The sequence below is a fragment of the Camelus ferus genome, chromosome 6, assembly GCF_009834535.1.
Source record: "Camelus ferus isolate YT-003-E chromosome 6, BCGSAC_Cfer_1.0, whole genome shotgun sequence".
Lineage (NCBI taxonomy): Eukaryota > Metazoa > Chordata > Mammalia > Artiodactyla > Camelidae > Camelus > Camelus ferus.
This window is the reverse complement of record NC_045701.1, coordinates 35,197,688-35,210,727: the sequence shown is the minus strand read 5'-3', so window position 1 is coordinate 35,210,727 and position 13,040 is coordinate 35,197,688. Positions and strand designations below refer to the sequence as shown.

General features: G+C 37.2%; 1 long non-coding RNA gene across 1 annotated transcript; it reads right to left on the bottom strand.

Annotated features, from left to right (window-relative positions):
- Positions 1-2,437: 2,437 nt before the first annotated feature.
- LOC116664207 lies at positions 2,438-10,477 on the bottom strand. The gene is made up of 3 exons (XR_004320602.1): positions 10,287-10,477; positions 8,495-8,501; positions 2,438-2,450 (listed from the first exon to the last, which is right to left on the bottom strand). It is a non-coding gene; the product is annotated as an uncharacterized LOC116664207 (long non-coding RNA).
- Between the last annotated feature and the right edge of the window lie 2,563 nt (positions 10,478-13,040).

The window sequence follows — 13,040 nt, the reverse complement described above, 5'->3', positions numbered from 1 at the left end:
TATTTCCCTAATGGCTGATGATGTTGAACATCTCTTCCTGTGCTTATTTACCATTTGCATATCCTCTTCGTCAAAATATCTGTTCATGACTTTTGCCCAATTTCTAATTAGACTATTTGGTTTTTACTGCTGAGTTTAAGAATTCTCTATATATTCTAGATAAGAATGAATTATTTGTTAGACACATGGTTTGTAAATATTATCTCCCACTTATGTAATTTTACTCATTTATTGTATGATCAACATCACTCTCTATCTTGTATTTTAATATTAAATACCTGTTTTTGTTTCTATCCTCTAAAAATGCAAGTTTTTGAAACTTGCATTAACCCTCATGTACAGCTAATTAACCCTCACATATCCCACAAGTGCACAGAGAGATCTAACAACACATTACTGGTGGAGTAGTGAACAAAGAAATCCATTAAAAGAAGCATTCCAATAACAAACTACCTCATAAGATTGTTAATATAAAATAGACTCACACTTCTAAGTGACTAAATATGTTGTTATTTTAATACCTGACTTTTCGATTTCGTATCTTTTATGTAACCAGACTTTCTTTAAACTGGAGGTTTTTTTTCTCAACCTATAAAAATGTGGTATCTTTCATTATATAAGCCTTAGGTGATGCAGTTCTTTAGTTTATCTTGGTGTGAGTTTTTCTAAGTACTGTTTAGGATTTAGTTTAAGCCTAGACTGGAAGATCAAGGTGTGGACTCTCCAGATATGTCTATACAGCTGCATTATCTTTTCTTCATTGGTATCTAATATTTAGATCATAATGCAATTCCCTATTTTACTGCCTTTAAACTGTTAGCCATTTATTGATTCACTTGGGATATAACTGCTTGCTCTCAGTAAGTGTTCTAATCAGAAAAGTGAAGATCACTTTATTACTCCCAATTCCAAAGGAGTCACAGAAATTAGAGATGCAAATAACCTGTTATGTCATCCTTTTAATCTTTTCTCTGGGCAGGGTTATTCCCTATGGTGTATCTTTTAGGTTTTTTTTGTTTTGTTTTTTGTTTTTTTCTTTTTAGTTTTTTGTCAATGTGAACTTTAAAGAGGTTCAATAAGTGTGTCTTCTAATGCTTCCACTCCAAGACTGAACCTGGCAATCTCTCTGGAAGGAATGAAGGTCTATACTCTTACCAGTATCCAGTATCTTATTGGCATGAACCATGATGGTTCTTTTTGCCATTACTGAATAAAATTTTCTGAGTTCTTGGCTGCAAGTTTGATGATGAGAGAGAAAATTCTGCTTTTATGAAGAAGATTGCCTTCCCTTGCTACTAACTGCCAGTTTCATCAGAAACATAATTAACAGAACTGTTACAGCAGTTATAATGGTGATGAAGTTATGGCACTAGGAAGGAAAAGAAACTCAATTGTGTCATTTATATTCACCCTGAATTCCCCTTTCCTGAGTCACTTTTCTTAAACATAGGCCTAATTTTCCTATGAAAGTTAGAAATGTAGGAAGTCAGGAATGGAGTGTAATTTGACTTCAAATACCTCACTGGGGAATAGTATAAAATGATTGCAAGGTTCTGTCAAATATCTTATTATACTTTGAGTGTTGAGGCGAAATAGAATGGGTTATTACCCACATTTTACAGATGATTGTGTTGAGGTTCTGATCTAGTGAGCTGATTTAGGTTACTCAACTAAACATGTTTCCAAAGCTAGTTCTTTTTGATAATATGTGAAATCCAGAAGCATTTATTTTGGGGGACCTATTTTATGCAAAATTGGTCAAAATGTAACAGGCTCCTACATTTCCCCCATCATATTTCCTATTCCTTCCAAGACTTCTTTGTGAGCACATCTTCCTCTATTTTCCCTTAAGTTGTAATATATTTTATAGCATCAATTATCAATTTTTGCTGCAATTTTATTGTATCAATTATCAAATTGCTATCAATTTGAATCACCTATGGAATTTTTAGATATCATGATGCTCAGATCATACCCTAATGTGATTAAATAAAAATATTTAAAGGAGAGATTCAGGATTCAATATATTTTCTTTAAATTCTCCAGTTAATTCCAAAGTGCAGCCGAGTTTGAGAACTACTATCTTAGATTTCTATCCTGAGCTTTCTTCTCTTACTACGCTGCATTTACTCACACATTGTGATTTCACAACCACATGTTGTAATTTCACTTTCCAGTTGCATGTTGATTTCTCTCAAGTCCACATCTCCACCTAGAACTCTGTCTTGGACTTCAGAAGCTTCTCTACATGTATATCAATCTCCGTAAAGGCTCAATAATCCCCATATTAAATTTATAATTTTCCTTCAAAATATCTTTTTTCTCAGAGTATAGACTATTCTGCTGCAATAACAAGACTAATTCAGTGTTTTTATCAAAACATGACATTTTCTCTCTGTTTTGAGTCTTAGAAGCTCTGTTCTTTTCAACTTCCAGGCATCTTTTTCATTCTCATCACTACAATCAGCCAACTGGGGGAACAGATGAGGGAGTCCAGATGCATCCCTTTAAGGAGCAGGACTCAGAACGTGAAATATTACTTCTGCCTTTATCCCATCAATCAGGTATTATTCATATGGTCACATAAGTCTATAAGGGCAGATAGATTTGCTGTCTTTAGCTAGATAGTCTTTTATCTGGCTAAAACCAAGAGGAAGGAACTTCTGACTCTGGACAAGATGAAGTAACAGGAACCCAAATGATCCTCCTGCCTGAAATAACAACACAACAACTACAACAACAATAACAAACTGACAAAATAAATGAAACAACAATTTTTAAGATGTTCAATGTGGATGAGAGAACTAAGAGATGAGAATCAAGTGAATTCAGTGAAACAACTTTGCTAGCTTACTGCCTTGACAGAGATTTCAGTTCACAGTGTAGGGAGGAGTAACCTATCCTGACCGAGGAGGATTCCTTGAGTTGAAAAGGTAGACCTGAGACTCAGGGGAGACTAGAATTTTCTAGGTAATTAGATCTCATGGTCAGATTATCAGAGATTACAGAGTGGGACAAACAGAGAACACCAGAGTTCTACAGAGAATACTCTCGTAGTTCTCAGCATACAACTAATCAAGGCATGTATGTAAAACCACCCTGTGCTGGTCAATGAACCAAATGAAAAGATGAAAAGTAACAGTGGCTGGTGTTCACAGGGACCAGGGACTGTGTTTGTTCCTGCCCACCAGACTAGAATACATCTTGAGTCACACAGCATTGAGCAGAGTACATAGAGTGAATGGAGACTACTTAGCTCTCCTTAGCCATGAAAGATATTTAGCACAGCTCCAGTTATTTCTTTAAAGATCTTAAAAACTGGATCTCAAAGGATAAAATAATTTTCAAGTAACTTAGCTGCATCCCAGTCAAAGCTCAAAAATTTGTCAGATAAAAAAAAAAAAAATGCAACATCCAACTAGTGAAAGTCCCAATGAATCATACCCAAAACAAAACTATAAGGCATGAAAGAAGAAAAACAAATCATTATGACAAAAAAAAATCAATCTATCAAAGGCGACAATAAACTGACATAAATGTTAGAATTAGCAGGCAGGTATTTGAAGTTATTATAACTACATTCCATATTTTCAAAAAGTTAAGTAGAAACATGAAATATTTGTTTTTTAAAAAACCAAACTAAACTGCTAAAGATGAAAACTACAATGTGTGAGATGAAAACACATGGACTGGAATTAACAGCAGATTAGACACTGCAGAAAAAAGGATTAGTGAACTCTGAGAGAGAACAATAGGAGCTATCCAAAATAAAACACAGAGAGCAAAAGAGAATAAAATAGTGACGAGTGTGAGTGAGCTGTGAAACAACTTCAAGAGGCCTCGTATAAGTGCAGTTGGAGCCTCCAAAGTTTGGGAGATATCAGTTGGAAATAAAGAGGGACTAAAAATTTTTTTTAAGAAAAGGTGGCTAAATTTCTTTTCAAAACTGATGAAAACTAGAAACTCACAGTCCAAGAATTCAATAAATCTCAAGCACAAGAGACATTAAAAATATATATATTCCAGGGCACAACATAATCAAATTTCTCAAAGCTAGTGATAGAAAATCTTTAAAGCAGCCAGAGGAAAAGACATCTTCTTTAACCTAATTATGTATTTAACATAATACATGTTATGTACAAAAGCAAAGATAAGGATGATTTATTTCGCACAGAAAATGTGTAAGTTGAGATCAATGGGGTAGCATCTTTAAAGTTCTGAAAGAAAATGTTGTCAACCTAGAATCATCGACCTGGTAAATATATCTTTTACAAAAAAAATGAAATAAAGGCTTTCCAGACATCACCAGCAGACCAGCATAACATTAAAGGCATTTTCTTCAGGTTGGAAGGGGAAAAAGACAACCAGATGTGAAATAGAGTGGGACCCTGTGGAGCCCTCCCTGATACAAATCCAAGTCCCTCATTTCTCATTTTGTAGCAAGTAAGCTTCATTCAGCCTCCTTGACCTGCCCTGAGTTCCAAAGGGCAGATTCAAACAGTTACTAAGCAAGGAGGGGAGGGAATGCAGAGACAGAGGAGGCACAGACAAGAAACAATACTGCAGCCTTGGGACAGGGTCCTGGTTCCTCCTTGAGGAATATATATAACAATATCTTTGAGTTCTTCTGCAGAAACTAAGATCCCCACCTAGGTGGAGGATGGTGACCTCAGGCTGAGCACAAGATTCCTGGAAACCTGCCCTGTTCCCTCACCTCCAACCAATCAGAAGAAACTCACACACCCTGCAGCCCTCACGCCAAATTTTGCCTATAAAAACTTTTCCTGGAAGACAATTCGGGAGTTGGGGGTTTTTTGAGCAAGAGACACCAGTTCGCCTTGCTTCGCCCTGTAATAAACCTTTTTCTACTCAAAACCCTGATGTTTCAGTTTGTTTGGCCTCACTGTGCATTGGGCACATGAACTTCTGTTCAGCAATGAAGGTGTATAAAGCAAATAAACTGACTTCCCTGATGCTAAGACCATTTGCTGATTCATTCTTTACTGAGAATAACTTTAACCCAGAGGCTATGCTCCAGGAAGGAGATAAGAGGCTGATAAACTCAGAATAATGGACAGAGTTCCTCCTGAGATTCATCAAAGTTAAGAGGAATGTAGCTCCTTGTAAAAATGCCCTGATAGTTATCACCTTTTCTGTTCCATTCAGTTTTTCTATGAAATCTCAAGACCTCAACCCTAAAAGGGGCTCAGAGTTGTGAACAAAAAATACTGCAAACCATATCAGTAAACAAAGAATGCTGAAACCATCAAGTCATCTGAGGCTGCCCCCACCCCCCAGTGAAGACAAGCCTGCAGCCCAGCCTCTGCAGCCACTCACAATGGTGCACTCTGAGCAGACTCAGAATAAGAAAGGACAGGATACAGGCCCTAGATAGCTAGGTGCTTGTCAAAGGCATGAATTCAATGAGCCCAAATGTTCGCTTTCTCCCATACATAGAAAAGCACTAAATTCTTTAACTTGAGATGCCTGGTTTTCTTTAGATAACAAGTAGTCTTTTATTGTTCCAACTACCTGGTCTATGTTGTAAAGCTCCTATATATCCTAGCTCCTCCCCTGCCTCTTTGGAGCAGTCCCTCAGAGCGATCTGAGAGGCTGTCATCCTGGCTCGAGTCCTCCTGCCAAATAAAACATAACTCAACTTTTAGGCTGCACATTTATTTCAGTCATCACAGTCTTTAAGGCCTGCTGTGACCCCCTTTGCCAGGCAAAGCCATAAAGCTGCTCTTTTTTTGTTGTTCCCAAAACTCTGCCTTCGAGTCTAAATTTGCTTTGCAGGATGCAAAGACCGATGTTTTGGTAACAGTAACAGATGGAAATATGGAATGAAGAGCACTTAGAAATGAAAATTACATGGATGAATACAGTTGATTTTTTTCTTGTGATCTAAACTGTATTTTAAAGATAAATGATAAGTACCCTAAAAATAATAATAATGCTTTGTGGAATTTAAAAGTAAAAGATGTGCAGCGACAGCACAAGTCCAGGAGGCCAGAGATGGGAAAGTGCTACCAGAACACTTTGTAGAAGGTAGATTGTGATAAGATAAAGATGTATACTGCAACCCTAAAGCAACCATAAAATGTCTAAACAGTGAGTTACAGCTATTAAGTTGACAAAAGAGGTAAAATGGATTCATAAAATGATTAAATTAACCCACAAGAAGGCAGAAAAAAAGGATTGCTGTGACTTTGTTAAATTAACATTTGTTAAGCAGAGCCCAGGATAATGGGCTTCAGCTCAACAACAACAACAACAACAACAACAACAACAAACACAGGAAAACTAAAAATAGAAGCTTATCATTCACAGATCTTACACAAAATACACAGCATGCCTTAAGGGTCCGCTCAGGAGGTCAAGGCAGGGTGCAGTTTGCAGCAGCACCTGGGGCACATGACTTTATTAGGGTCTGTGTGTAGTGTGTTGTGGGGTTCCCAGGTAAATTCAAACCAAAAAGCAGGGTTTGGTAAGCTCTGCGGGGTGGGGAGTGGGGGAAAGGGTTCTTAACAAAGGAACAAACAAGGGGAAAACCCTGAGAGGCAAAAAAGACTTTATCACAAGGGTTACTGGAGAAGTCAGATTGGGGACTTAGATTTCTTGTGACTCTGTGGGCTGTTACAAGTCATGTGCTTGCATGAGGGGCTAAATTCACTTTAAGTTCCCTAGAGGCAGCCTGGCCAGATACAAGGGATGTGAAAGCAGCAACATCCTAGAGTAGCATAGCTAAATAAGGACAGAGGGAACAAAGGTAAGACTGGGAAAGTAGGAAACAAGTAGTACGTGATGGAGTTAAACTTAACAATATCAAAAAAGAAAAAAAATCACAGTAAATGCAAATGATTATAAGTACCACAAATTCATGAAAACTGTTAAGAAAATGAAATATTTGACATTTACCACATTTCTTCCTGCTTAAAACTTTTTGATAAATTTTTATAACTTTAAAGATAATTTATAAACTCCTCAGTATCTCCTATAAGACTCTGTGTGATCTGACTCAATTTCTCTCATTTTGGGGGTATCCTCCTATGATGTTCTTATCTTCCAACAAACCAAAACTCCTTAGTTTTACTAGGATGCTATATTGTCTTTTTCCTTAAGGTTCACCTTTCCTGAAAAAGTCTCCATCCTGGACTCTTCTTCATAGCTAAATCTTACATCACTGTAGACTCTGCTTTCTTTAGGATCTGACCCTCCAACCCTGGGCTAGCTGCCCCTTCCACTCATTTCTGCATCAGTGTGTCCTGTTCCTGTGAGCCTGGGAAGCAAGTAGTCTGGTTAAAAGTCTTTTTATGTACCTTGGAGAATACACTGATTTTGCCTTGACCTCTGATTTTACTAATAGAGATAAGTAATCAGATTTAATACGTGGGTAAGTAGAGCCAACAAAATTGCTGATAGTTGGATATGAGTGTGAAGAAAGGAGCACTATGAAGAGTGACTTACCACATTTCACCTTAATGACTGTTTGCTTATCATTACTGCATAGTATACCACAAATGCCGTAAGAGTAAGGAATACTGTTATACCCAGACATAGGAAACGGTGTAACATAGTACTGTTATCCCCAGTGAGGAAAAGGCATTCTTCAAATATGTTTCAATTGAAAACTGAACTTCACAGCAGTTCTGATGCAGGAAAACGGATGTGGGGCGTGAGGAGGGCCGAGTCCCAGGTCTTGGTTGAGCCCCTGGGATGTGCCCCGTCAAGTGTGGGTCCTTGGTTTTCGTGCAGGAAAGAATTCAAGTGCAAGCCACCTGTTGAGTTAAGGTAGATTTATTTAAAGAGATACGTACTGCATAGAGTATAAGGTAAGAAAAAGGCAAGGAAAGAGGTGTGGGAATTGGGTGCTCAGGTTAAAGTAAAAGTAGATACACACTCCACTAGACAGAGTGAGGGCCATCTCCAAAGGGGAGAGAGAGTGCAAAAGGGCCACTAGGCGTGGTGTTGTCACTTTTTACGGTCTCAGTAGCTTCACACACCTACAGGTGGGATCAACCCAACTGCCCTGGGGAAGAGGCTGGCATTACCAGGAACTGGGCCACTGCCCTACTTTGGCCTTTTGCGGTTAGCCTTGGGGCTGTCTTGGCGCCTGCAGGCATGTTATTTGATCACGCTGTTACAATGAGCATATAATGAAGCTCAAGGTCTACTAGAAGTTAAACCTCTTAATCCTTAAGGCCCACTAGGAGGTGAATCTTCCACCATTTGGTTGTTAAATTGCTGTCATTCCTTGAGTGGCTGTGGCCTGCCCCCTTCCCTACTGTCTCAGTTCTACACATTTTAATTTACAATTCCTACTTATAACTAAAGAAAATGATATTCACAGAAGCTATATAACTGTAACTACAAGGTAGCATGATCTATTAAATTCAGAATATATTTCCTGGAGTCATACAATCTGAATTTAAATTCTCATTCCACCACTATCAAGCTGCATGAACTTGGGCAAGATACTTTAACTTTCTATAACTTGCTTTCTTCTTCTATAAAATGGTGATATCATGAGTAGGCTGTTAAGAGGATTATGGGATAATGCATGGACACCATTAATACAATGTCTTACCAGCAAAAAGCACTCAACAACTGTTAAATATTGTTATTATAATTGTAACTATTATTATTATAATTATTACTATTATCAAAAGATCATTATTTTAATCTTTGTTATCTAAAATAATCTAACTAATTAGAAGCTAATTAGATCCCTTGGTTGAACCAGGCCTTTCTGCAGCTTGTACTACAAATTAATACACCAGAGAATAGTACACAAAAATAATCAGATTTCAAATTTCATTATTTCTTTTTTCCTGTGTTCTTTGGACTCTTCAAGTACTTGGATTTGAACCTCACTGATTATTTCAACAACTTAAAATTTAATCACTTCTTTAAGACATTACAGGTTTTCACTCTCTAAATTTATAATACAGATACTGAACCAAGTATGAGTCTATGGTGATTATTTTGGGGACTGTTTCTTTAATATTAATAAATGACAATTGTGTTATCTTTTCTATGACCTTCAACTTGTTTTTAATCTATGTATTTGTAGCTCAATTAAAAATCAATTTGAATTGATTTAATAAGAAACGACATATATTTTCAAAGATTTTAAGTACTGTTTCATAATGTACATATTAAACTTTGAATTGCTCTCAAAGAGCTTTAGCCTGAGGACAGGACTTTACAGAAAAAAACTAAGAATATTAGTAAATATACATTATTTCACTTATGTTTGTTTTACTTTAGGTTTCCACTGAAAAAGATTTGCTCAATCCAGTGCAAATGTTATTCAGTGGAATTTTTGGAATCTTCATTAACTTTTCTAGGCCAAATTACTACTTTAGCACTCTAAATAATATTTTAATGGCCTGAAAAGGCCATATAGGAAAAAGGCAAATTGTTTAACCCCTGCGTGCAGGGAGGATTACACTTATGACAAAAATTATTGAGTCTTATCTAAATCAGTAGCAGTAAAGATAATGTGCTGCAACCTTTACTATAGGGAATGTTTTACTTAAATGGCAGAACTAAATATTTTCAGCAAATACTTTAAATTTTACTTTAAGGATATGCCAAAACGATAACAAACATGTTTCCTCAAATAAACTTAATCTGACCAGAAAAATAAACAATAGGTCCTAATTATAAGTCTAAATCAAGAAAAGAAAAACATTGTGCTCTGCAAGAGGCTTATCAGAGGTGCCAGAGAGAAGAATTCAGAAGGGACTAACTACCTGAATAATCATGGAAAAAATCAACGCAGTAAGTCATACATTGTCAAAGCAATTCATACAAAGCATGGCTAACATGTCACTTTAACTGAAAAGAAGAACAATTTAGGGAGGAGTTAATTAATTTTTTCAAAGGGAAGCCCAGTCATAAACAGACAGCATTTAACAACACCAGGAAAGGAGGAAAGGATGTGTGCAAAGAAAAGAAGAGAAACTAGAAGTGTATATTTCAATTAGATTAGGGAACTCTTTGGATTGCCTCTTGAAAGGGCTAATGAAACACAACTGTTCTGGAAAGGGGAGCATTTGTTAAACAAATGATTATAAAGACAGTTTCAGATGCCAAAGAAGTAGAAAAGGTAGGTATAAAATCACATGAGAAGTAGAAGGAATATTACTCAAAATTAACAGGCCAGGTCATCAGGGTAACAAATGTAGTCTCAACAAAGTTATATTTAATTCAGACCATATTAGTTAAAAGTGAATCAGCTTGACAACTTTCTTAGTTTAGGGTTATATTATGAGACATACAGATGTTACAGAAACGACAGGCCAGTCAAGAAATAAGCACCCCTCGGAGGGTTGGAGTGCTCAGATGTATTAGGCCGGCGGGCTCAGAGGGGCTTCTGCTCCAAAGCTCTGAGCACCTTCAAGATGTGCACATGAGGTTTTATAGGGTAAAGTACAAGCTTGGGGTATTCCGCCAATAGGCATGGAACAGCTTTAGCAGCATTATCATCACAAAAGTGGAGGCGGGGAGGCAGCAAACCAACATTCCAAAGCCAGATATGTATCTTTGAAAATCCAGCTGGCTAGCAAAAACACAGAAACAGCAAACCAACACTAATTAACCTAGATTTACAAGTTAGTCTAGCAGAACTCAGATCAGTATTCCAATACTTAGATTTGTGAGTTATCTTGTTAGACCAGCCCAGCCTCTCCTTCACATTCCTAGACTTGTGAGTTATCTTGTTAGACCAGCCCAGCTTTTCCTTCACACAGATAGCCAATACTTGATATTATTAAAATTATTATAAAATAAATGTTTAACCTCTCTGAAAATTAATGAACTATCTTGACTTTAGCAAAACCATTTGCATGTTAAAGGCAATGTACAAACCACAAATGCTGGAATATCTCACAAATCTGGAATCATTAGAGGAAAGGAAAATATAAACAATATCAAATTAGAATTTCACTACAAATACATACTTTCAGGAATTTGTGGTATTTCAAATGTCAAACTATTACCTAATAGAAGGCTTTAGGTATTTGCAATTGCAAGAATTTTGCTGATAAATAGTTCTATTTTTCTGGAAAAATATTTTATTTGCTTGTAGAAGATTCTTCTAAAATCTTATTTACACCAATAATACTACTTAGCTAAATATAGAGTATAATAAATATCAGCCTACCATGGTCCAGTTCATGATATAGCAATGGAAAAGAAATGTTGTTCTGTCAGATACTGAGCTAAGTTCTTTGCATATATTTTCTCTACTAATCATCATAACAACAATATGTGGTAGCCTGTGTGAATGAAAAATACTGCAAACCATATCAGTAAACAAAGAATGCTGAAACCATCCCAGTGAAGACCAGCCTGCAGCCCATCCTCTGCAGCCACTCACAATGGTGCACTCTGAGCAGACTCAGAATAAGAAAGGACAGGATACAGGCCCTAGATAGCTAGGTGCTTGTCAAAGGCATGAATGCAATGAGTCCAAATGTTCGCTTCCTCCCATACATAGAAAAGCACTAAATTCTTCAACTTGAGATGCCTGGTTTTCTTTAGATAACAAGTAGTCTTTTATTGTTCCAACTACCTGGTCTATGTTGTAAAGCTCCTATATATCCTAGCTCCTCCCCTACCTCCTTGGAGCAGTCCCTCAGAGCGATCTGAGAGGCTGTCATCCTGGCTCGAGTCCTTCCTGCCAAATAAAACATAACTCTCAAATTTTAGGCTGCGCATTTATTTCAGTCGACACCTATGACAAGGAAAAAAATGCTGCCTGCCGTTCTAGTTCTACAATGATCAAGCCATTAGCTGCTGCAGTGCACCTGAGAATTCAGGATGGAGAAAAACAGGACTCATTATGTGCTTTGGATACTGGCCCCAAGATAGTTAAGATACATATCTAAGGACAAATTTCAATGACTCCAGAGTCTTGCACCTTCCCATATATAGAAAAAGCTCAAAAACATTAACTTGAGATGCATCTCAGCCTGTTCTTTATGATTAGCAGTAATCTTTCTGTGCTTGACTACATGTTTTTCCCAGCAAAAAAAAAAAAAAAATTGTTCATATGTGTATATCCTGGCTCCTCCCTTACCTCTTTGGAGCAGTTCCTAAGAGCTGTCTGAGAAGCTATCTCTCATGCTATTGCCTCAGTGTGAAGGAAAAGCTGGGCTGGTCTAACTAGATAACTCACAAGTCTAGGAATGTGAAGGAGAGGCTGGGCTGGGCTAACAAGTCTAAGTTTTGGAATACTGATCTGAGTTCTGCTGGACTAACTTGTAAATCTAGGTTAATTAGTGTTGGTTTGCTGTTTCTGTGTTTTTGCTAGCCAGCTGGATTTTCAAAGATACATATCTGGCTTTGGAATGTTGGTTTGCTGCCTCCCCGCCTCCACTTTTGTGATGATAATGCTGCTAAAGCTGTTCCATGCCTATTGGCGGAATACCCCAAGCTTGTACTTTACCCTATAAAACCTCATGTGCACATCTTGAAGGTGCTCAGAGCTTTGGAGCAGAAGCCCCTCTGAGCCCGCCGGCGTAATACATCTGAGTACTCCAACCCTCCAAGTGGTGCTTGTTTCTTGACTGGCCTGTCGTTTCCGTAACATCAGTATGGTCCTCAAATAAAACTCACAACTTTTACACTGTGAGTTTTTCTTTCAGTTGACTCTTGTATTTTGAAATATGTGTACTATCTACAATATGCATCTATATGTATTTTTTTAATTATAAGTATTTTGTTAAAAGGAAGTTTTCCATCACTTGTTTAGTCAAATATTATAATTGTACATATTTTAATATTAATTACAATTGCTAATTCACATTAATAAATTTTATTCTAAGAGCATGAAGCATTTTCATTTGGAATAATATTAACTAGGCTGTCTTTTTGTAAGTAGCCAGAAAAAAACTATATATACTGTTGCTAAAAAAGTAGCCTCTGTACCCTGGTCGCTGAGAGTGTCGCTGAGAGTCGGAGGCACGGCTTTGGGAGAATTAGGAAAGATCAGCTTTGTTGCTTTGCCAGGCACAGGGAGTCACAGCAGG